We start from the raw sequence: 25,584 nt of genomic DNA, 5'->3' as shown, positions 1-25,584 counted from the left end.
AGTTTCCTTCACACTTTACTCCTGCAACTATATCCTATAATGGCACTGAGGGCAGATTGTCCTAGATTGGGAAGTCCAACCCTTGACTTCTTCTCCATACAACCTACCCAATGCAATGATTTCAATTTAAACTCACAAATAGATCTATATGGGTATTGCCTGTTTTTTTTCTACTGGTGATAATGTTTATAAGAAATTATCTTAAACATGCTTCTCTTTGTACCATAGGGGTTAAATGGTTGAGTCTACCATCTTCTTTGGTGCAATCTCTTCCTTACCTAATTGAATCCTTGGAGGTAATAATTTGGACTTGTCAGTTATTCTTTTATCTACTGCATGTTCCTAAGCTTCATCCACAAACCTCTCATAAATTGACCAGGATAATTTCTTTATGGTAAAAATCTAGTCATAATGTTATTCCTGATTCAAAGTCATGTACTGTTTGGATTAATTTTTTAACATGGATAATCTTGGCTAGATTTGTTTGTTTCAAGGCTAAAGCCTGATTTTTCTGTTTTAAAAATAAATGACTCTTGTTATAATAAAAATCCACAAACATGAGTCAGACTTACTGCTACTCTTTTATCTTCTTTCACCCCAACAGGGAACTTAAAAACCAATCAATCAGCATAGTTGTTGCCTTACTGCCAGAATTGGAGAGAAATGCTATATTTAGGAGAATCTGTACAAAAAATCAAGTATGTAACCCAAAGCCATTGTCGTCTCCATTCCCCAGTTTAACCTTGGGAAATCCCACAGGCCTTTACTGTCTTGTACCCTCCGCAGGGTCACTCGTCTTCTTCCTGGCCCCTGACTGTCAAAGTTAATGGGAGGCCAGTCAGGGGCCTGTTGGCTCCTGGGCCCTGCGATATTAACACTGGAGCTGCCCATCTTCCTAAAAATGCCCAAGAATCATGTAACTCCAAAGAGTAGATGTGAAACAGGGTTTGGCAGAATGGCCTTGTCTCCTCTAAGGAAGCCCTGTTGGAGTATCCTGCATGGGTGTAGTTCCTAGGTTGGGAGAGTCTGAGGATGAGGACGACCATGCCCAATAGAATACAGAAAATTTCCCAGAAGAGGAGGAAGCACAGACTTGTTTCTGTTAGTCAATCTATGAACTACAGTCTTAAGAATCAAGATTAAATTAGAATGTCTAGAAATAGAAAAACTTAATCTCTAGAGAAACCGAGGACAGTCAATCCTGTTTCAGCCATGTCCCCCTCAAACCCACCTCAATTTAGCACCTTAGTAAGCACTGCCCCTGTTTCATATTTGTAATTCTTGTCTCTCTAGAAAAATGTGTCACTTCATGAGGATGAGAACAATGTCTCACGCTCCCACCATATCGCCATGGGAACTACTCACATTCTAGCGATACTAAGAAGGAAGAAAAGTTCATTTCTCAATTGCTAAGCAGAATGAAAAAAACAGGAGGTGAGATCCTAATATTGGGGGCTCTGAGGATATGAAAGGTTTAGGTACTAGGACCCTGCCTTTGAGTGACTTATCATTTCAATTGGATAAATAACAAACATATACACAAACAAAGAGCATGTGCACAGGCCAGTATGGAAACAAGTGTGAGTTACTCTCTAACTGAACCCTGGTGATTGCAGCAATAGTGCTCTCCTAGCACCAACCGTCCAGCTCGCTGGGTAGGAACAAAGATGCAATTGTGTGACTGTGTCAGGAAAGTTGGTCAGAAGAGAGATAGCCATATCCACCCACAAAGGATGTTATCTTGCATTCTTTGCAGTCTTTGGCAAGACATTTAACTAACTGCCTGGCCAGTGGAGTGCAGAATAGTAAAATTAGGCATTGACAAATGTTTGCAGTTTTGAGGAAGACTTGTTCCTAAACTTCTTGGGATTGGCCTCTGCTCAGTCCTGTGTCTCAGCGACCATACTATGGGATGTCATATGGCTACAGTCAGGAAACCCTTACAACTCAGATTCTCACATGGAGAAAATTGTGTGAAGAACAAGATGTGTCTAAACAGCAAGAGAGATACTGGTTCCCATTAGTTGGCTCAGGAGTGGAACTGAATGGCTAGAGAAAAGACATTAGCAAAAAAAAAAAAAAAGAAAAGAAAAGACATTAGCAAAAGAAGAGTTTTCATTTTTCTTTACTCTTTGAATTTTAAACCACAGGAATGGTTTCATTGACTCAAAAACAAAATAAGAGGAAATGAACAACAGCAAAAAACTCTGCAAAAGTGTTAATAAACCTATCAACATAATTAATTGTCTTCCTGACAAACAAGACACAGAGTCCTTGAATACCACAAAGTTCAGGCAAACAACCAGGTCAAAGATAAATTTTATCTCTGGCCTTTGGAAGTTTTGCTACTGAAATGCTAGTTCTGGCAAATAGTAACTGATGTCTCATGCTTATGGAGCATTTTAAGGTTTTCAAAGCACTTGTCACTTACTTTTCCTCTCTCTTTACATTCAAGTTCACCAGTGTTCTCCTTCCATTAAACAGGAGAGGTAATGTTCCACTCAGTGCTGTCCACTTAAGAAACACAGTCCTTGCCTGGGCACCTCTGCAGAACTACTCATTCTGTTGTAACAAGTGCATTTGCTGCTTTTTTTTTATGGCACTGCCTGCATGGGACTGGTCTCTTGCATAAAACTCTTGAAATATTTGATGAAATGACCATGTTCTCCTTAGTCTTATTATTTACTTGTTTATTTACATTGATGTATATTTGATTCACACTACTTGGTTAGTTTCAGGTGTCCAGCAAAGTGATTCAGTTACATGTACACTTTTCCAATTCTTTTCCATTATAGGTTATTACTGTGCTGGGTAGGAGGACCTTGTTGGTCACCTTTGTGATGTAGTGTGTATCTTAATCCCATACTCCTAATTTATCCCCTCCCCTACCTTCCCTCTGGTAACCATAGGTTTGTTTTCTATGTCTATAAATCTGTTTCTGTTTCGAAAATAAGTTAATTTCTATCATTGTTTTAGATTCCACATATGAATGATATATTTGTCTTTGCCTGACATACTTCATTTAATACGATAATCTAGTTCCATCCATGTTGCTGCAAATGGTGCCCACTTCTCGTTCAACACAATATACCTAAGATTTCCTAGCAGTCAATCACCTCAACCTTGTTAGAGTTAAGTCCAAAGTAGCAGTTCCTCAGTGGAATTCTCTACCTTCTGAGGGATGAAACCGGCTGCAAACCAAGCCATGCCGAGCCCCATCTTGGGTTTACCTGGCTGAGGAATGCCACATGCTTGCTCGAGGCACAGGCCTCTGTTCTCTCAACCTGTTAGATGTTCAGGGTCATTAGCATGGGTGATGTCTTTGGAACGGGAAGCCAGGGTGGGGCCATAAGAAGCTGAGCTCTGGCATGAAACTTGCCTACCAGGATAGACAAGGCTAGGAAGGGGAATGGTAGAAGGTAGACTAGACCCAAGAGTGTGGCAAGGTCAGAGGATGAATCTTCCAGCAGTCAGCCTAGGTGTTCTGGTCTGCAGTCAGAGCCCAAAGTGGAGGAGAGCAGCAGTGACCAGGGAAGTGGAGGAGGATGTATGAAGGAGGAAGGGCTCACTTGTAAATACCAAGGGCAGGAGTTCATCATCTTGGAAGTCTGATTGTCTGTAGGAAAGCCCCGTCACAGAACCAGGTTCAAAGGGCTGCCCATGGAAGGGAGTCTGGCCAGAGCAAAACTAGAAGAAGCCCAAAGGATTCCCATAAGAGCATATCATGATCTATGGGGGAGGAGTAAGAAAGTGCGTGCAATATTTTAATATTTTGCATACATACACATTTAAAATATTCTTGTTGTGTTAAAATAGAACATAATGAAAGCAAGTATGAACAAAGTCATTTTAGCTGGTGAGGATGTACAGAAACTAGACTCTAGCTCAAAACTATTCTCTTTTGCATATTAGTGACTTTCAAGGGAGTTGTGAAGTTTTTATGTTAGCTAAAAAAGAGGGCATCAGTTTCAGTATTGAGAAACTCTCGAAAAGTAGAAGAGAAATAGAGAGTCCAGTTCTGGGGATAGGCTTTGTTGCCCACACAGGCAATAAGTTAGCCTAGGACTTTTTTCCATTTGTTTGGTTTGCTTTAATTACTTATTTATTATTTTTTATTGTATCTACTTTTTGGTGTAGCAGTAGTTTCTTCTCATATCCATTACAAGGCAGAAGTAAAGAAATATGTGTGGCAAAATAATCTTATTAATATTCAAGCTTGATCTTTAAAGTCTTGTTATTATAATTAAACCTTTAGGTCTAGGATCCAGTGGGAATCGACAATGCTATTTTTTGAAGCCCTTTGTGAAGTTCTACCTTGTATTCTCTGACTTGGCTGAGAACCAAACAAAAGAAAAGAAACTTCTATTTCATCAGGGACCATTCAATTATAAGAAATGTAAAAATATTTTTTCTTACTCAGGAAAGAAAGATAATTTTATTCACTCAGTGGAATATTGTGTTTTAAAATCTTATTCCCAAGGTTTGAGAATCTGGTAGCTAGATATGGGCTGTCCCATGAGTTTTGGGGGGACCAGATGATCTTTGGTGACAGAGAAGAGTTGGGGTCACTCTTCAGTCTTTGGGTTCCATTCTGAAATGAAGATTCACCAGGACTATTCCTAGATTATTTAAGTGTAATAGTATGTAAATTAAATGCCATTTTCAGCAGCAGGGATGAACCTAGAGATTTTCATCCTGAGTGAAGTAAGTCAGGGTAGAAGTATCATATGACATTCCTTATATGCAGAATCTAAAAAGAAATGATACAAATGAACTTATAAAGCAGAAAGAGACTCATAGACCTAGAGAACGAACTCACGGTCACCAGTTGCAGGGTAACGGTAGTTAGGGAGTTTGAGATAGACATGTCCACACTGCTAAATTTAAAATGGATAACAAACAAGGACCTACTGTATAGCTCAGGGAACGCTGCTCAGTACTATGCGGCAGCCTGGAGGGAAGAGGAGTTTGGAGGAGAATGGATACGTGTATATGTATGGTTGAACCTGGCAGTATCACATCATTGTTAATCAGCTATACTCCAATACAAAATAAAAAGAAAAAATAATATATACATTATCATAAAATATAAATACTCGTGAAAGTAAATGTGTACCATTTTGAGCATTTTATATTACTAAGACTTTACTGCTTAAAGAATTTTACATAAAATAAAATGGGAGTTTTCCCCCTTAGATTTAAAGAAAAAGGAAAAAGAGAGGAAGGGATGAAGAAATGGAAGAAGAAAAGAAGTGAGGGTTCTGGGCTTATAGAGATGGACAAAGGGCAGGAGAAATTTTTCCATTGATCTAAAACGTTTCTTTTGGATCTTGTTGGTGCTAGCAGCCATTACTGTTTATGAAGATAACACAAGTGAATGAGTTTGTAACCAGTTCATAGGTATGGTCATTTAAATTTTTTTGAATCCAATTTATTTAAGGTAAAAAAAATAATCATCCATTTCTTCTACTCCCCATCACCCCTTGCCTCTTATAACCATCAATCTGTTCTCTGTATCTGTGAGCTTCGGTTTTGTTTTGTTTCAGATTTCACATTAAAAAAAAGAAATCATATGGTTTGTGTTTTTGATTTATTACACTTAGCATAATTCCCTTGTGGTCCATTTATGTTGTTGCAAATGGCAAGGTTTTGTTCTTTTTGTGGCTGAATAATGTTCCATTGTGTGTGTGTGTGTGTGTGTGTGTGACTTCTTTATCCACTCATCTATTGGTGGACATTTAGGTTGTTTCCATATCTCGGCTATATAAATAATGCTGCAATGAACATGGCTGTGCAGATATCTTTTCAAGTTAGTGTTTTTATTTTCTTCCAATAAATACCCAGAAGTGGAATTGCTGGATCGTAGAGTAGTTCTATTTTCAGTTTTTTAAGGAAACGCCATTTCTACTAACAGTGTACAGGAGTACCCTTTTGTCCACATCTTTGCAAGCATTTGTTACCTCTTGCTTATTTTTAAATTTTTATTTATTTATTGTGCTGGATCTTCGCTGCTGTGCCGTCTTTTCTCTAGTTGCAGCAAGTGGGGGCTACTGTCCAGTTGCAGTACTCAGGCTGCTCACTGCAGCAGCTTCCCTTGTTTCGGAGCGCAGGCTCTAGGGCACGTGGGTTCAGTAGTTTTGACTCCCGGCTCAGTGGTTGTGGTGCATGGGCGTGGTTGCTGTGTGGCATGCGGGATCCTCCCGGACCAGGGATTGAGCCTGCATCTCCCTTTATTGGCAGGTGGATTCTTTACCACTTAGCCATCAGGGAAGCCCTCTTGTTTTTTTGACAATAGCCATTCTGACAGGTGTCAGGCGATATTTTATTGTGGTTTCAATTTGCATTTCCCTGATAATTAATGATGTTGAGCATCTTTTCATATACCTGTTAGCCATCTGCATGGAAACATGTCTTTTCAGATGAAGATTTTTAAATTTTTAAATTTAATTAAAAAATTTTTAATTGGATTGTTTGCGGTTTTTTTTCTATTGAGTTGTATGAGCTTTTTAAAAAGTATTTTGGATATTGGATCTTTACCTAATATATTATTTGCAATTATTTCCTTCCATTCAGTAGGTTGCCTTTTCATTCTGTTGATGGTTTCTTTTGCTGTGCAGAAGCTTTTTAGTTTGATTTAGTCCCACTTGTTTATTTTTACTTTTGTTACTTTTGCTTTTGGTGGATGTCAGATGCAAAAAATCATCACCCAGACTGGTGTCAAGGAGCTCATTGCCTGTGTTTTCTTCTGGGAATTTTATGGTTAAAACCATAAAGGCCTAAAGGCCTAAAAGCCTTACGTTCAAGTCTTTAGTCCATGTTGAGTTAATGTTTGTTATGGTGTAAGATTGTGATCCAGTTTCGTTCTTTTGCATGTGGCTACCCATTTTCTCAATACCATTTCTCAAAGAGACTGTCCTGTTGCCATTGTATATTCTTGGTTCCTTTGTTGTAAATCAATTGACTGTGCATGCGTGGACTTTTTTTCTGGGCTCTCTGTTCCATTGACCTGTGTCATTTGCTTTACTTTAATTCAGTGAACATTCTGTGTGAAAACTTACTAAGCAACAGGTATTGTGTTGGGTGCTATAGATCCAAGAATGAATACCATTGTTTTCTGCTCCTGGGAAGTTTGTGATCTAATTGGGCAATAGAGGTAGGTTGACAGATAATCACAATGAAATGTTAGAATTGCTCTGATAAAAGTCTGCGCAGGATGCCAGGAGGGGAGGGGGAGGGCAGAGGGAGTTTCCTAGTTTTAGGGCATAGAAGATTATCAATAGTTCTGAATGTCATAGGGAAGTCAAGCAGGAAAGGAATGAAAAGGTCACCAGAGTCCATAATAAGATGTTGGGGATAACTTTAGTTCATGTATTAGTTGTTAAACTGCATTGCAGTGAGTTAAAGAAAGGAGTTTGGTATGAGGATGAGCGGAGGGTATGAAGAGAAGGTCTCTTTAATGTGGGAGAGTCTGAAGCATATTTGGAGCCAAGCCCATGAGCACCTAAACATTCCACTGCTTTGTTTCTGTGAGTTGCTTTTTTTAAAAAAGAAAAAAGTTATTTATTTTTGGCTGTGTTGGATGTTCATTGCTGTGAGGGCTTTTTCTCTAATGGCAAGAGGAGGCTATTCTAGTGGTGGTGTCCAGGCTTCTCACTGCAGTGGTTTCTCTTGCTGTGGAGCACAGACTCTAGGGCACACGGGCTTCAGGAGTTGCAACACATGGGCTCAGTAGTTGTGGCTCACGGGCTCTAGAGCACAGGCTCAATAGTTCTGGTGCACGGTCTCAGTTGCTCTACAGCATGTGGGATCTTCCTGGATCAGGGATCAAACCCGTGTCTCCTGCCTAGGCAGGCAGATTCTTTGCCACTGCGATACTAGGGAAACCCTCCGTGATTTGCTTTTAAGACAAGAAATTTTGTAAAATATTGTTATGGTTAGGAATCTCATTGCTAGCCTTTTTTTAAAACGTACCTCTTAGTGTTATCTGAATCCTCTGGGCACACTCCAGGTGGGCTCTGCTCCCAGTCCTCAGCATGCCTACACCAGAAGCCCAGGACTACAAAGAGAAAGGAATGGCACCTGCTCCCCCAGCTCAGGGCCGTCCTCCAGCATCCTGCTCTCTGCCTGCTTTCAGAGCCGCCTCACACATCAGCTCCCCTCCTCCCTAACCCACCTCTAGTGCCTCTGGACCTTAGACTGTCTGCTTTGGGTCTGGTAACTGGTCCTCCTCAGTGCTGCAAACTCATGCCCGAGCCCTGAGAATACCCCTGGCAGTGCCAAGAGTGACCCATCACCTATTCATTCATTGCATGTATGTTTATGAAGCCCATAGCTGGAATACTCCTCCCACTCATTACCCTATGAAATTACCCACCCTGATAAAAACTGACAACCCCTTACCCTGGTGCTGTTCTTGCCTTTTGAGCTGGCCCACATTCTGTCTGTGAAGTGTGTTTCTCTCTAAATAAATCCACTTCTTACCTATCTCTTTGTCTCTCACTGAATTCTTTCTGCGATGAGACATCAAGAACCTGAGCTTCATTAAGTCCTGAGATCAGGTGTGTGAATTACATGGTTTCAGAAGCAAAAGTAAATCCTCATAATCAAGGTTCTCAATGCTCATGTGATAGCTCCACCAACTCTAGTAATAGTCAGTACATTCTAATGCAACCAAAGGACACTGGACATCTGGGAGACTTCTTTGTGTAAGGATCTGGACTATAGTTTCTTTCCTATGAGTTTAAATTATGAAGGTAATATTTTATCTATTGCAACCACTCCAGAATTATAGATGGAGAAACCAAGGTTTCTTAACCATGGCACTGGGTGCTCATTTAGTGCTTCCCAAAGCCACTCTTTTTCTCTGAAAGATCAGAGCTTGTCTGTGTCTGGCAACTTAGGCTCTTCCTGAAATGAGGGAAAGCTACACGGTAGGTTTTATTATCATGCTGGCATCTAAAGGTATGAATATAAGCTGCTGAAGCCATGAGATGTAATGTTGACAGACCCTCACTGGAGACTAATTCTGGGCTCCTTATCTGGAAATTACAGATGCTGGTTAAGGTTTTGAAAGTGAAAGTTGCTCAGTTGTGTCCAACTCTTTGTGACCCCATGGACTATACAGTCCATGGAATTCTCCAGGCCAGAATACTGGAGTAGGTTGCCATTCCCTTCTCCAGGGGATCTTCCCAACCCAGGGGTCGAACCCAGGTCTCCTGCATTGCAGGCAGATTCTTTAACAGCTGAGCCACCAGGGAAGCCCAAGAATACTGAAGTGGGTAGCCTATCCCTTCACCAGGGTATCTTCCCGATCTAGGGATCGAACCGGGGTTTCCTGCATTGCAGGTGGATTCTTTACCAACTGAGCTATCAGGAAAGGAACCGTAAAAACTATTGTGAAACAGGAACTAGGTCAGAAGGGTAAAAATCTGGGCTTTTTAATTTTTTTTTTTTTTTTTACCAGAAGGAATATCCAGAGACTATTTCCTCAGGCCATCTGGCAGCACTGCTAACAGATCAGATTTTTGCATGACTCAACTTTTTGCATAAACTCTATTTAAATGTCACCTTTCCAGAGAAAACCTTATTGATTATCTCATCTATAATAGCCTGCCTACAATCCAGAACATTTAATCCTTTATTCTGGTTTTTAAAATCACAGCAATTATCACTATCCAATACTGTCTAAAATGATTAGTTAATTGATAAAACTTGCTTTTTTTCTGTCTTCTCCCACCAGAAAGCAGAGGCCTGGTTCAACCAACTCCATAAACCCAGAGCCAGAACAATACCTCTAAAATAGAAACCTAAAAATATTTGTTGAATGACTGAACAGTGAATGAATCAATGAAGAAAATGACAGGAGCTGTAATTATTTCCATTTCAGACAGATCAAATTCCATGTCAGGTTTAGAGCAGGTTTTAAGTGGTTCATTTTCTCTCAGGAACTAGCTGTAATGTTTCTGTATCACTGGTCTTAGTGCCTGCCGTGTACAAGGCTCTCAGTAAATCTTTGCTGGATAAAAGAACATGTATCGTATACTCCTTAATGATGAGCTGCTGTAATTTTCAAGAAAAGTAGTCAGCGAGCAACATATAATCTTAATAATAAAAAAAATTGGAAAATGCAAATAGATTTCATGTGATATGAAAATTGAAAGAGATGAAAGATTTGAAGATTTAAAATAACATTTTTAGACTAAGAAATGGAAAATCATGAAGGCAGGAGACTTTTAAGAAGGAGAAATTCAAGTTGTCATGGTCGTCCATGTTCCTCTCATTTCCTTTGTTAAGTAACCTAGGGAAGTTATAAAATCTTCTTCCAGGAGGGCTTTAAAAAAAGAGCACTTTCTCCTTGACTGGATGCCTGTGGATTTGCCCCCAGAATGAGGGAAAACCAAGTGGCCTTTCCAAACATCTTCCATCCTCATGATAATTCTTAATTTGGACACTGAGAAACTACTCATTTGTCGTTCAGCTGACATTTACAAATACGTTCTACATGCCAGATAAGAGCCAGAATCCTTTGGCTGCAAGTGACAGAAACTCAGTTCATACAATTAAAAAAAAGAAAGAAAATGTGCTTGAAGGATCCTGGCTTTTCTCCCAGAGCAACTAAGCCACAAAAAAGGCAGGGATATAGCAGACCCCAGGAACTGCTGGACCCAGGGACCTAACTTGGTGGGGATTCTCTCTCTACCTTTTCCCTTATTTCTGGAGTTATCTTTTTCCTTTCCCTGCTACAGACTGCCTGTTTCCACATGGTGGAAAGCCTGAAGACTGATAAGAAGTATCTTCTAAGATTAATGCCATATAGCTTTTTGGCCACTGTAGTTCCAAGCTAAAAAATCGAAAAGAAGGCACCTAGCCCAACTTGGAAACGCACCCTATCAAATCAAGCAATCAATTATGACCATTGCAATGGGATGAAATAAGTCCAAAAAGATAAAGTGGTGGGGAGAGACAGTTTTCAAAGGAAGGGGGCGGGGCTTAGCAGGCAATACCATATACACTCATTATGGTCTGGCACGGTTGGAAACTGGTCAAAGATGATTAAGCCCTTATACCTGTAAAACCAATGTGTCATCCGCTACCGAACTACACAAAAATGCTGGCAGTAACATCCCTGGGAAGTCTGAACGAGGTGCTGTGTATGGGAGCAGCTGAGTTTGGCATCTCTCTGAGAACGCCTCCACTTTTTTTCGTAAGTCGTTTCCCCAGTTCAGAAGGTTGACTGTCCCTCGGAGCTAGTGATGACTGTGGAGGCAGAGGTGATTGTTAAGGAACTGGTTTGTCAACTCTTTGGAATCTGAGAAGAGAGATCACTATGACCCTCTTGGGGATGAGCTGATCAAGTACAGTAGATGTAGAGAAAGGGAGAAAACAGGAAAAGAAGAATGTTGTTAATGGAGTTAATATAAAATTAACTCCAAACCTCACTTCCTCGTAGCTCTCCGTGTCTTCTTCCATCGAGGAAGGAGAAAGCTAGGGTTTCCTGGAAAATATTGAGAGGGCGAAGCCTTCTGATATATGAATCTCTGATCACAGACTGCTGTCCTTTCCACTCTGTGGTTGTGTCTGCGCCGTACTGCCCCCCCCCCCACCCCCAGCAGTGCCTGGTAAGAAAGATGGTATGAGACTGAATGAGCTATTTATGTCCTAGTTTTGTTTCCATGACAACTGAGCTTCAAGCATTGCATTTAGGCCCTTAGAATTCACACCTTTCTGAGGAGGACTCTGTATGTTTGGGGAAGGGATGGAGTTGGCTTCTGGTTACATAGTTGGGCTTTTCACTCTATGGGCTTTTCTCCATAGAGCTGACCTTTTTTTAGAGATATTTCTGCTTTCAATGCTTGTGTGTGTATGTGTAAGCCGCTCAGTTGTGTCCGACTCTGCAACCCCACAGACTGTAGCCCACCAGGGTCCTCTGTCCATGGGATTCTCCAGGCAAGCATACTAGAGTGGGTTGCCATTTCCTTCTCCAGGAGATCTTCCCTACCCAGGGATCAAACCTGGGTCTCCCACGTTGCAGGCAGATTCTTCACTGTCTAAGCCACCAGGGAACTTCAATGCTTAGAGTAATCGTATTCTTTCCCAAGTGACTTGAAATAAAAATTCTTCACTTTTCCCTTTAAACAATGTCTGCAGCCCAGTAATTCCCAAATAGGCTGGTAAGAACCCAGAGGGGTGGGATTGCGGGGGGGGATGGGGTGGGGGTTGGGAGGAAGGTTCAAGAGCAAGGGGACATATGTATATCTATGGCTGGTTCATGTTTTGATGTATGCCAGACACCAACACAACACTGTAAACAATTATCCTTCAATTAAAAAAGAAGAAGAAGAACAGCACAGGGCACAGCACCCCAGTCGTTTGTTAGTCAAATGGGAAAGTAGGAGGAAGTAATGCCTTGGTGGCAACTAGCTCAGCCAGTCAGCCCCTGTCAGGAACCGTCTCTCCTTTCCCTGAACTAGAGGGACCGTGCAGAACTGGATCCTTTCAGGGGAAGAAGTGTCTGAAGATTTCCTGCAAGTGAAGAGACGCATGTGGCAAGAGTCCCAGGAGAACCTGATACTATCACAACATTGTTTGTTAATTGGCTATACCCCAATACAAGATAAAAAGTTAAAAAAAAACTTGCCATGAAGGAGATGAAAATGTTTAGGCAGATAAGGATGATAAACATCCATACTGTAAGAATTTCAGTGACCGACTGAGTTCTTCCTTTCGGCTTGAAGCAAGAAACCATGACTTAAACATTTCCGGGTATCTCGGCAGCATGGTACCTGGCACAGAGCAGGCACTCAGTAAGTTTTGATTGATTGACTACTTAAAAGTAATGTGTGATATTTGCAAGCGTATCTCAGGAGCTTTGCACAGTCTGGGGCTTCCTGAGAGCAACAAACTTGCTCTCTACAAATGAAAAATATCCTTTTAAAAATTTTCAATTATCCCTCATTTAACTCTGATTCATTTTTCTTAATTATGCTCCATGTTAACTAGGAATTTGATTCCCCAAAACTGGTTCCCAATGAAATAGAGGAAATTAGTTTTGTCTCTCACAGCCCTCTAAAGCAGGAGCAACTCATTCTGATACACAGAAACGGAGCTGAGGATGGGAATTCCTCTGGATTCCCAGCAAAACTCAGGATCGAAATCAGTGACAGGACTTCCAGAGTTATCTTCACTGAGAGATCGTGAAACCACCACAGAAAGGGAGAAACAGAGTCTAGTCAGTGGGGAATTCTCTTTGCTTTCAATTTGTAAACCCCTTAGACCTTATATGGAGAAGGCAATGGCACCCCACTCCAGTACTCTTGCCTGGAAAATCCCATGGATGGAGGAGCCTGGAAGGCTGCAGTCCATGGGGTCACTAAGAGTTGGGCACGACAGAGCGACTTCACTTTCACTTTTCACTTTCATGCATTGGAGAAAGAAATGGCAACCCACTCCAGTGTTCTTGCCTGGAGAATCCCAGGGATGGGGGAGCCTGGTGGGCTGCCGTCTATGGGGTCGCACAGAGTCGGACACGACTGAAGCGACTTAGCAGCAGCAGCAGCAGACCTTATATAATTGACATCTGGAGTTTCCATCTCTTATTTGTACATGAGAATTACTGAAGTAAATTAGCTTAAAACTGAAGAACAACAAGGCAAAGATAAGCAATGAGAATTGACATTTGTAAATGAAGGACAACCTCAGACACATTTATATCTTAGTGGCCAAGAGCAAGGGTGCGGCTGGCAGCCTGTTCAGGGTTTGTGTCCTGACACTGCACCTTCCTGCTGCCCTGTGACTTTGGGCAAGAGTGTTGTGAGACCAAAATGCATTATGTCAAGAAAAGTGCTCAAAATACGCCTGGCACATAACAAGTGCTCAGTAAATATCAGTAAATCTTACTATTAGAATGTTTTTAAAAGTTTCCTGGGACTTCCCTGGCAGTCTAGTGGTTAAGACTCTGTGCTTTCTTCCAATACAGGGGGCATAGATTCCATCCCTGGTCAGGGAAGTAAGATCCAAAGTGCTGCATGACATAGCACCCCCCCCAAAAAAAAATTTGCTTTCGAAGCCACAATTTTAATAAGGCTATTTTCCTGCCTAAAATACTACTTAATATTCCAGTAGCTTGTTCTTTCCCCCTGGATGAACTGAAAGTTCTTTAGCATGGCCTGAGGTTTATTCCAGGGCTGCCCCCACTTACGCATTCCTGGCCTCTCTTCCCTGATGAAATCCTAAGCTCTAGCTTTACTTCGAACCCTTGAAGGGCCTTGTGTTCTTTATACATGTTCTTTTTCTTCTGCTCAAAACATCCCTTCCCTACCACTTTTCTGGCTAATATCTATGTGTCCTTAAACTAGCCCAGATGTCTCCTCTTCCGGGAAGCTCCCCCTAACACAGCTTGATTTGGGGACCCCCCCCCCACCAAAACACAAGCTTTTCTAGTCCCTTGTTCTACTGATCGCATCCTCTAACATACTCTGCTCACATCTTCTCTTTCTCTCTCACGTGCTCCTTTGTGAAAATAAATGGCATCTTGTTATCCAGTGTATTCTCAGCATGTATCACAGAGGAGGTGTTCCAAAAAATGCTTACTATTTTCAGAACAGACTGCTACTGCTAAGTCACTTCAGTCGTGTCCGACTCTGTGAGACCCCATAGACGGCAGCCCACCAGGCTCCCCCGTCCCTGGGATTCTCCAGGCAAGAACACTGGAGTGGGTTGCCATTTCCTTCTCCAGTGCATGAAAGTGAAAAGTGAAAGTGAAGTCACTCAGTCATGTCTGACTCTCAGCGACCCCATGGACTGCAGCCTGCCAGGCTCCTCTGTCCATGGGATTTTCCAGGCAAGAGTACTGGAGTGAGGTGCCATTGCTTTCTCCATTAAGAACAGAGGGGGGTTACAAATGAAATAGTCTAGAAAAATCAGCAAAGGTAAAGAACAGAAGCCCGCAATAAAGAGAAATAATTAGTGAAAATCTGTAATTCCTTCACCTCTCAACTCACTTGTACACCCTCATCTGTGCAGGCCTAGGATTTGCTTCTTTATTAACTTCTGTTCTCAAGTTCCTCTGAAGAGAATACCAGGAGTGACGTTCTCTGATAACTCAGGTCTTTGACGGTTACCTGATCCTGCTTTATTTCCTGTGAGCAAGCACAACACCAAGTCTTGATCCTCAATGCAAAATGCAAGCAGTTAGGGTGTCAAGTCCTTCTAAGCTGATTATGGTTCTTAGAGGTAAGGAATCCAGGCTTTCCATCATCTAGACAATGCAGAGCCTGTCTTGTGGACTAGCCAGCACTGGATAAATAGTAACCAATTGCTTGTCCCTTTTCTAAGAATACTAGAGGGCCACAGTTAATCCTTTAGATATTCCTGTGGGTGGAAACATTCTGTTGCATATTGATTAGAAACATGATAGCTCAAGGTCATTCAGCAGATAAGTGGCAGAACTAGGAAGTACCAGGGCCATATAAGTTTGAGGTCATGAGTTTGAGCAAATTCTCTCAGTCATGTCCGATTCTTTGCAACCCCATGGGCTGTAGCCCATCAGGCTCCTCTGCCCATGGGGATTCTCCAGGCAGTAATACTGGTGTGTGTAGTCTATACCTTCTCCAAGGGATCTTCCCAACCCAGGAATCAAACCAGGGTCTCCTGCACTGCAGGCAGATTTTTTGCCAGCTGTGCTATCAGGGAGATACTGAAGCCTAGTGTGCTGCAGTCCATGGGGTCGCAAAGAGTCAAACACGACTTAGCGACTAGACAACAACAAAGGGTCATATAATGCAAGTCAGTCTCTTTTTTCCTTCGGCATTTAAATTCTGGACACAGAGCTATGGAATAAAAACCAGAGCAGAGAGGCAAGCTAATGAGAACATTATATGTTTGAACGAGATTTAAAAATAAATGGTAAATAGAATTTATGGAATCCTATGAACCTGTTCCCAGCAATCTGGAAAGCATTAGCAAAAGAAAATACCCAAGTTATCCAAGGGAATTACCCTACTATCTTTGGGTGTTTTTGGCATGAAAAAAGCCCCAAGGATCCAGTGTAAGCATTAGGAGAAGAGAAAGAGGAAGAAAAAGGTTTCTAAAGAATTAGGGGCTTGATTTTTCTGCCATTTAGTAGACATTTGATTTTTAGATGAATTGGTTACAAGTTTCTGAAATCTCTTTCTCAGGATGTTTGATCCTGGAAAGTAGAATAGACTTCAGAATATTTCAGTCTCAAGTGTGAATAGACCCAAAGATTTTCACCTGTCTCTACAATAGACAGACAAATGATCAGAGAGCTTGTCAAAGTTAATGAAGTCTCTTCTGGTCCAGAGATTGTATATTACCTATCTTTATAACTCTTATTCTACTATGAAAAGTGAAAGTGGAATTCGCTAAGTCATGTCCAACTCTTTGCAACCCCACGGACTTTAGCCAGCCAGGTTCCTCTGTCCATGGAATTCTCTAGACCAGATTACTAGAGTGAGTAGCCTTTCCCTTCTCCTGGGGATCTTCCCAACCCAGGGATCAAATCCAGGTCTCCCATGTTGTAGGCAGATTCTTTACCATCTGAGCCACCAGGGAAGATCAATTAGCTGATGCTCAGCAAATCTTGCTGGAAAAAAAACAAAGTTGTGAATGCATAGCATGTTTGGTTAAGGAATTGTGGTCTCTTATTTTTAGTTCTCAAAGGAAAAAAACCTGATTTGTAGCATTTGCCACTTTCTGTGGTGTAAATACTGGCAGTCAGGCCACTGGCAAGTTGCCAATGGTGTAACAGTCAGTCAGTCAGCTCAGTCACTCAGTTGTGTCTGACACTTCGCGACCCCATGGTCTGCAGCATGCCAGGCCTCCCTGTCCATCACCAACTCCTGGAGTTTACTCAAACTCATGTCCATTGAGTCGGTGATGCCATCCAACCATCTCATCCTCTGTTGTCTCTGTTGTCTCCTCCCAACCAGCTCACAAAGGTTCCAGAAGTTTATCAGCTGGGTCTTGTGACTGGCAGGAGTCAAGTCCAGCAGACCTGTGCTTGTAGCAGTACATTCTTGGATCTCTGTGTTCACAAAGCAGAGCAGGGGTGAGTGTTTTCAATACATTTAGCCCTCAGAGGGAAAGGGGATTCTAGATAAAGCTGGAGGTGTCTTAGGAACAGAAATTCTGTAGTATGCTGAGGTCTCCCACGTAGAAAAGCACATCAGTAGTGTCCTGGAGGAACTGCCAAGGACCAGAATACTTCTCCATCTCTAGCCTACTATGCAAAATTGAAGAAGTGAGTATTAAACTCTCCTCTGCATTCTGCATGCCTCTTCCTCTAAACAAAAAAGAAAAAACCGCTCAGAATTCACAACCCTCTTTAATAGGGTTGAATTTTATGTGAACAATTAAAAAACAGTAATCCAGGTCTAAATGTGTTCAATCACAGTTACCAATGTAAGCTATCTTTGTAATGTGGAGATTAAACCAAAGAGGGTTATTTTCTTTGATGTGTGTGTGTTTGTGGAGGTGGGAGGGTGGGGCTTCCCATGTGGCACAGCTGGTGGAGAACTCAGCTGCCAATGCAGGAGACGTAAGAGACATGAATTTGATCCCTGGGTCAGGAAGATCCCCTGGAGGTGATCATGGCAACTCACTCCAGTATTTTTGCCTGGAGAATTTTGTGAACTGAGGGGCCTGGTGGGCTTCAGTCCATGGGGTCACAGAGAGTCAGATACAACTGAAACAGCTTGGCATGCACGTACCCACGCGTATATATGTATATATTTATTTGGCTGCACGAGTTCTTAGTTGCAACACGTGGGATCTAGTTCCCCAACCAGGGATCACACCTGGACTGCCTGCATTGGGAGCACAGAGTCTTAGCCACTGGACCACCAGGGAAGTCCCCAGAGAGGGCTAGTTCTAATTACTTGAATACTTTTATCAAAACCAAGAATACTTTTTTGTGTGTGATTGGCAGTAAGCATTCTTCATCAAGATAAATAGATCATGATTTCCATTCTCCCACCATTTCCATCATTCACAGGGTTTTCGTTCAGAGTTTCTCCATTTGTCACGCTGCTGTATTAATAGGGTTTCCTGCTCCTGAGTGCTTAGGGGGAGTGCTTGGTGACAGGTGTTTCTTAGGGACACGTGTATGTAGCCAGCATGACTTCTTTCAGCCAGTTCATCCTGTCCACTGGACGCTCTGGACAGGTCAGGAGGGGCTCTGGTTATGGATCACAGGAACGTACCTGGGACCAGGTCCCACGTGAAGCACACGTCCCTCCTCCCCAAGTCCTGCCCTGTCAGGGAGGTGGTGGCCTTGAGTGGAGGGGGGACGGTGAGAGCCAGGTCAGCACGGCTCTTTCACTGCACACACCAACCCTACCACACAAATAGACATCATGTAAAAGACAGGCTTCAGCCTGTTCTTCTGTTCGCAGAGTTAGTTCTACATCACTCACCACAGTCTATTGGATTGGCCAAAAATTTTGTTTGGGTTTTACTGTGAGATGTTATGGAAAAAGCTGAATGAAATTTTTGGTGAATCCAATACTTTTTGCTAGTCCCTTGGTCCTATGCCTGGTCTTCCTGACATTTCCTGTGCTATTGTTTTCTTCATACTTTCCCAAGATCATTCTTTGGAATTACCCTACATGTTTGGGTCAGTTCCACTCAGTTTGGTGTAAGAGATAACACAGAATCTGAGGTCAGATGGTCTGGATTTGTGCCTTGGCCCCTTTGCTTGCTGGCAGTATGGCCTTGGGAAAGTGGTTTGACCTCTTAGCTTCAGCTTCCTCCTCTGCAAAACCAGGTCACTACACACCCCTATTTTATGAGTGTTGTGAGACAAAAATCAGGACATAGGTGCCAAATTCCCAGCAGATATCTTGGTGGTAGACACTTGAATATGTCAGCTCTTGTTAGCATTACTTTTGTCCTTGTTGTGGTCATTGTCATCAGTAGAAGTGAAGTTTCCACAGCACAGCACTGACCCAAGTGCCTTGGAAAAGGTCCATATTCCAGCCCCCACCCACCCTTATCTCCCAAGGGTCCTATGGCCAAGGTCCCTGAGTGAAGTCTTGAGAAATGCTTAATGTAAAGAGATGCTTGTGAAACCAATGCCAAACCTACCTTCAAGCATAGAACCCTGGAATAATCTGTCCCTTGACATGTTCTGCAAATTTGTCTTGGATAGGAAAATCCTTAATGACTTTTTGATTTTGCTTGCCACATGCTTTGTTACTGCTGACACAAAGGCAGGTCTAGAAAACATATGTCTTTTTAAAAGTTTACATTTGATAAATACTGATTTCTTGGCCTTTTAAAATGACAACGTTGGGATTGAAATGGTTTTATTGTTTCCCCTCTAAGAAACTGAACCAGGGATACTCCAGACGGCCTCTTGTACCTCTTGTAATTAACGATCAGTCTGGAGTCCTGCTGGAAAGCCCTACCTCTTTTCACTTCCCTCCATTTATTCTGGGGAAACAGCCAAGCTCCTGAAATAGGGCAGATGCTGCCTGGACTTGACAGGTCTGGATGCCCTTGAAACTGTGACTGGACTCATCTGTCAGGATCAGGGTTTGGAGCTTACCTTCCAGGTCCAAAGTGTCTCTGAATTTTTCAAGATGCATAAAAAGAGATTCCATGTATGTAGTCATGTGCTACCCTCTAGAATATCCAAACTGTGCTTTCTAGATATGCTGACAGTAGACTTTACAGGCATCTGACATATCTGGAGAAAACACGAGAGGTCAGGAATAAAGGCCAAGAGGACTACTTGGGGTTTTCCATTGGGCAGGAGAGGTCACTGCCAGGGTCAGCAGTGTTAGGACTCCCCGCATTTCCTGATGGCACCATGACCATTGCATTCTACTCTATATGAAGCCAATCTCTGCCCTCCTCCCCAAACCTCTTCCTCTAATTCTTGGCCTCCTCTCCACCACCCTGCAAATCTTCAATTCCAAAATGGTGGGCAGAGGGGCCTACATTTAGCAAAAAGGTTCCTGTGAGCTTTGCAGAGGAATCTACATTCCACAGAACGTGGTCCACTGGAAAAGGGAATGGCAAACCACTTCAGTATTCTTGCCTTGAGAACTCCATGAACAGTATGAAAAGGCAAAAAGATAGGACACTGAAAGATGAACTCCCCAGGTCAGTAGGTGCCCAATATGTTACTGGAGAACAGTGGAGAAATAACTCCAGAAATAAGGAAGAGATGGAGCCAAAGCAAAAACAACACCCAGCTGTGGACGTGACTGGGGATGGAAGTAAAGTCCAACACTGTAAAGAAAAATATTGCATAGGAACCTGGAATGTTAGGTCCATGAATCAAGGTAAATTGGAAGTGGTCAGACAGGAGATGGCAAGAGTGAACATCAACATTTTAGAAATCAGCAAACTAAAATGGACTGGAATGGGTGAATTTAACTCAGATGACCATTATATCTACTACTGTGGGCAAGAATCCCTTAGAAGAAATGGAGTAGCCATCATGGTCAACAAAAGAGTCTGAAATGCAGTACTTGGATGCAATCTCAAAAATGACAGAATGATCTCCGTTCGTTTCCAAGGCAAACCATTTACTATCACAGTAATCCAAGTCTATGCCCCAACCAGTAATGCTGAAGAAGCTGAAGTTGAATGGCTCTATGAAGATATACAAGACTTTCTAGGACTAACACCCAAAAAGGATGTCCTTTTCATTATAGGGGGCTGGAATGCAAAAGTAGGAAGTCAAGAGATACCTGGAGTAACGGGCAAATTTGGCCTTGGAGTACAAAAAGAAGCAGGGCAAAGGCTAAGAGAGTTTTGCCAAGAGAACGCACTGGTCATAGCAAACACCATCTTCCAACAACACAAGAGAAGACTCTACACATGGACATCACCAGATGGTCAATATTGAAATCAGCTTGATTATGTTCTTTGCAGCCAAAGATGGAGAAGCTCTATACAGTCAGCAAAAACAAGACCAGGAGCTGACTGCAGCTCAGATCATAAACTCCTAATTTCAAAATTCAGACTTAAATTGAAGTAAGTAGGGAAAACCACTAGACCATTCAAGTATGATCTAAATCATATCCTTTATGATTATACAGTGAAAGTGAGAAATACATTCAAGGGATTAGCTCTCATAGACAGAGTGCCTGAAGAACTATGCACAGAGGTTTGTGACATTGTTCAGGAAGCAGGGATCAAGACCATCCCCGAGAAAAAGAAATGCAAAAAGGCAAAATGGTGGTCTGAGGACCTGGGAAGTGGTCCTTTTCCCAAGTAGCTGAGAAAAGAAGAGAAGCGAAAGGCAAAAGAGAAAAGGAAAGATATACCCATTTGAATGCAGAGTTCCAAAGAATAGCAAGGAGAGATAAGAAAGCCTTCCTCAGTGATCAATGCAAAGAAATAGAGGAAAACAATAGAATGGGAAAGACTAGAGATCTCTTCAAGAAAATTAGAGATACCAAGGGAACATTTCATGCAAAGATGGGCACACTAAAGGACAGAAAAGATATGGAGCTAACAGAAGCAGAAGATATTAGGAAGAGGTGGCAAGAATACACAGAACTGTAAAAAAAAAAAAAAAAAAAAAAAAGGATCTTCATGACCCAGATAACCACAATGGTGTGATCACTTACCTAGAGCCAGACTTCCTGGAATGCGAAGTCAAGAGGGCCTTAGGAAGTGTCACTATGAACAAATCTAGTGAAGATGATGGAATTCCAGTTGAGTTATTTCAGATCCTAAAAGATGATGCTGTAAAAGTGCTGCACTCAATAGGCCAGCAAATCTGGAAAACTCAGCAGTGGCCACAGGACTAGAAAAGATCAGTTTTCATCCAATCCAAAAGAAAGGCAATGCCAAAGAATGTTCAAACTACCACACAATTGCATTCATCTCACATGCTAGCAAAGTAACACTCAAAATTCTCCAAGCCAGGCTTCAACAGTATGTGAACCGTGAACTTTCAGATGTTTAAGCTGGATTTAGAAAAGTCAGAGAACCAGAGATCAAATCCCCAAAATCTGATGGATCATCAAAAAAGCAAGAGAGTTCCAGAAAAACACCTACTTTAGCTTTATTGACTACGCCAAAACCTTTGACGGTTGGATCACAACAAACTTTGGGAAATTCTTCAAGAGATGGGAATACCAGACAACCTGACCTGCCTCCTGAGGAATCTGTATGCAGGTCAAGAAGCAACAGTTAGAACTGGACATGGAAAAACAGACTGGTTCCAAATCAGGAAAGGAGTACATCAAGGCTGTACATTGTCACCCTGCTCATTTAACTTATATGCAGAGTACATCATGTGAAATGCCAGGCTGGAAGAAGCACAAACTGTAATCAAGATTGCCAGGAGAAATATCAATAACTTCAGATATGCAGATGGCACCACTCTTATGGCAGAAAGTGAAGAGGAACTAAAGAGCCTCTTGATGAAAGTGAAAGAGGAGAGTGAACAAGCTGGCTTAAAGCTCAACATTCAGAAAACAAAGATCATGGCATCTGGTCCCATCACTTCATGGCAAATAGATGAGGAAACAATGGAAACAGTGAGAGACTTTATTTTGGGGGGCTCCAAAATCACTGCAGATGGTGACTGCAGCTATGAAATTAAAAGACACTGGCTCCTTGAAAGAAAAGCTATGACAAACCTAGATAGCATATTAAAAAGCAGAGGCATTACTTTCCCAACAAAGGTCTGTCTAGTCAAAGCTATGGTTTTTCCAGTAGTCATGTATGGATGTGAGAGTTGGACTATAAAGAAAGCTGAGCACTGAAGAACTGATGCTTTTGAACTGTGGTGTTGGAGAAGACTCTTGACAGTGCCTTGGACTGCAAGGAGATGAAACTGGTATCCTAAAGGAAATCAGTCCTGAATATTCATTGGAAGGACTGATGCTGAAGCTGAAACTCCAATACTTTGGCCACTTGATGCAAAGAACTGACTTACTGGAAAAAACCCTGATGCTGGGAAAGGTTGAAGGTGGGAGGAGAAGGTGACAACAGAGGATCAGATGGTTGGATGGTATCACCGACTTGATGCACATGAGTCTGAATTACCTCCAGGAGTTGATGATAGACAGGGAAGCCTGGTGGGCTGCAGTCCATGGGGTCACAAAGAGTCAGACATGACTGAGCAGTTGTACTGAGCCTCATTCTACTGGGACTTCCCAGGTGATGCTAGTGGTAAAGAATCCACTAGCACCCACTAAAGAACCCATTAAAGAACCCACTGGAGACGTAAGAGACTTGGGTTCGATCCCTGGGTCAGGAAGATCCCCTGGAGGTTGGAATGTCATCCCACTCCAGTATTCTTGCCTGGAGAATACCATGGGCAGAGGAGCCTGGTAGGGTACAGTCCATAGAGTCGCCAAAATTCGGACGCAACCGAGCAACTGAGCACACACTATGTTCTGTTTCCCTCAGATAGTTCTTTTCTCACGTACTGTGGCTATAGGGCCGCTCCGAGCCCATCCAGTAGTCCTGCTGTCAAGTCACAAGTCTTCAGCGCTGTCCTTGAGCAGTGAATTTGTATTTTACAAAATCCAATTCAATTTTCTGAAGAACCTTAAGAATTATGAGCTGCAAAATCCAAGAGATGGAAGGTCATCAGAGGTCATCTTGCCTAGTGCCAGGAACCATGGTTCATTTATACAGTGTTACTCACCGAGAGGTCTGGCCTTTGATTAAACACCAGATGATGGAGTTTGCCTCTTCAGAAGAAAAAGGAATATCTGAGAAACAGGAGTGTGGATGAGGACAAACATCTCGTATTTTTGTTTCTTTTAAATTTCATCTTGTTGCATTGATTGCCTATTCAAAAAAAGTTAACTAGATGTTTTGAAAATGCCTTCAGCATGAGGAAACCCATTACCCCACAAAGGAGATTGTTTCATTTCAGGTGGCTGGAATGGGTAGACAGCTGTTTCTCTTGCTGAGTTGAAATCAGTTTTGTTTGGCTTCTACTTGCCTCCCCATTCCTCATAGTAAGTGGTAGAGAACCAGCCCACCCCTCTTTAGCTTTAAAAAAAAAGATCAAACCATCATTCTACCTTGTTTTAGTCATTCCTTCTCGAAGGACAGAAAGGTCACCCATGTTGCTACATCAGGTCTCTCATCTAGGAGGACTGGAGGTAAAGAAAAGCTAATTTTAGTATTTATGGGGGCGGGGGAGGGGGGGAGAAAAAGAAACTGGTCCAGGGATGTGTGGTCTTGTTGAATTTTGCCTCCACTGCTCACTGAAGGGTGAGGATGGGTAGAGCCAAATTTTCCTCCAAAATAAAGAGGCAGCTCTGGCCTTAACCTTACAGCCTGCGGGGATGGAAGGAGAGGCTCTCTGCGGGGATGGAAGGAGAGGCTCTCTGCGACAATGGACACTTCCTAGCAGCCTCGGAGAAGTTTCATAAGCTTCTGTAATAGATTGTAAAGCATTTAGGGGCAGGAGAACACACTGTTCACTATCACAGGAGACTTGCACAGACTTTCATCCAGACGTTTATAAAGTTAATAATATCAGGGGTCTGATTTTAAGGGCATGTTCTTGGACTGGAAAGACAGTGGATAGGCTTAGAGCTTTGTATCCAATGCCTTTCTTAATTTTTATTATCATGTCAACAAGTTTTGCCTCTCATCCTCCTCCACCCTGAGTCCCTAATCTGTGCTAAAATACGAAGGAAGCACCGGGATACGTACCTTGACCTCCAGGAGCATGTATTCATCCAAGAAGGCTGTACGTAGTGAAGTAGGAATAGAAGACCAATTAGACCTGACCAGGAACAGTCCCCAGGGGCAGCGCTCAGCCCATGGTGTCCCCCTGTAGCTGGTGCCCCCCGGCCACACACAGACCATGTGCCTTCCCAGAACTGAACAGTGTCCTCATTCCCCCTCTCCTACAGAAGAACAACCCTACTGATCTATTAGGAAATAGCCTTAGAGGTGTCTGTCCAGTTGCCCGAGAGGTACCCACCCCCCACAGCCTATCCAAACACCTTTCCAACTTGGTTTCCCTTATGGCCACGGGTATGTATTGGGGACCAACTGACTGGAGGAAAAGAGAAAGACTGTAATTATGAGGTTTGAGAAGCAGTCACAGAGAGATTTGTCTGCCAGAGGGATATCTTTAAGGTTCAGATTCAGGCCAGAATAGCACACCCCCCCACAAGATGGCAAGTTGACAATGCCTTGTTCAGCCCATCTGTGGCACTCCTGGCCCCCATCAGCATGGTAAAGCCTCTCCGGAGAGCTGGTCTTCTGGGCCCCTGCTTACCTTATCAGAGGTGTAACCACAGGAGGAACAAGATATCTAGAAAGTCGTCAAATGGACAGCGAGTCCTTCTGTTTAAGCCTGTGTTGTTGTGTCTCAGCTCAGGCACACCTCTCATTCATGTCTACTCTGGACCAGTTCACACGCTGGCAGGCACCTCTTGTTTGGCCAACTCAATCAATTTACCCCTGATGTAAGCTGGAGCACGTCAAACATGTTTTCACCTGAGCGTTTACTACTAACCAAGCCAAATGACTCAGTGTGTTTCCTGCCTTTATGTTCTCTTTGCGTTTAGGAAGCAGGCCTTCCGACACCGAGCCCGGCGAGGAGAGGGTGGGCATGCATGA

The 25,584-nt window shown here is 42.5% G+C and overlaps 1 protein-coding gene and 1 long non-coding RNA gene across 5 annotated transcripts in view; one reads left to right on the top strand and one right to left on the bottom strand.

The window, feature by feature from the left end:
* The window catches only part of C16H1orf105 (chromosome 16 C1orf105 homolog), an 82,196-nt gene that overhangs the window by 18,044 nt on the left and 38,568 nt on the right, over positions 1-25,584 (top strand). The window lies entirely within an intron of this gene.
* On the bottom strand, positions 193-25,564 carry LOC147356691 (uncharacterized). Its single transcript, XR_015143477.1, has 5 exons — positions 25,241-25,564; positions 24,667-24,701; positions 24,027-24,101; positions 23,642-23,787; positions 193-23,556 (listed from the first exon to the last, which is right to left on the bottom strand). It is a non-coding gene; the product is annotated as an uncharacterized LOC147356691 (long non-coding RNA).

Source organism: Bos grunniens, chromosome 16, assembly GCF_055505025.1.
Source record: "Bos grunniens cultivar Pamir isolate PY7600 chromosome 16, Bosgru_T2T1.0, whole genome shotgun sequence".
In the NCBI taxonomy this organism is placed as follows: Eukaryota; Metazoa; Chordata; class Mammalia; order Artiodactyla; family Bovidae; genus Bos; species Bos grunniens.
This window is presented reverse-complemented; position numbering and strand designations above follow the sequence as displayed.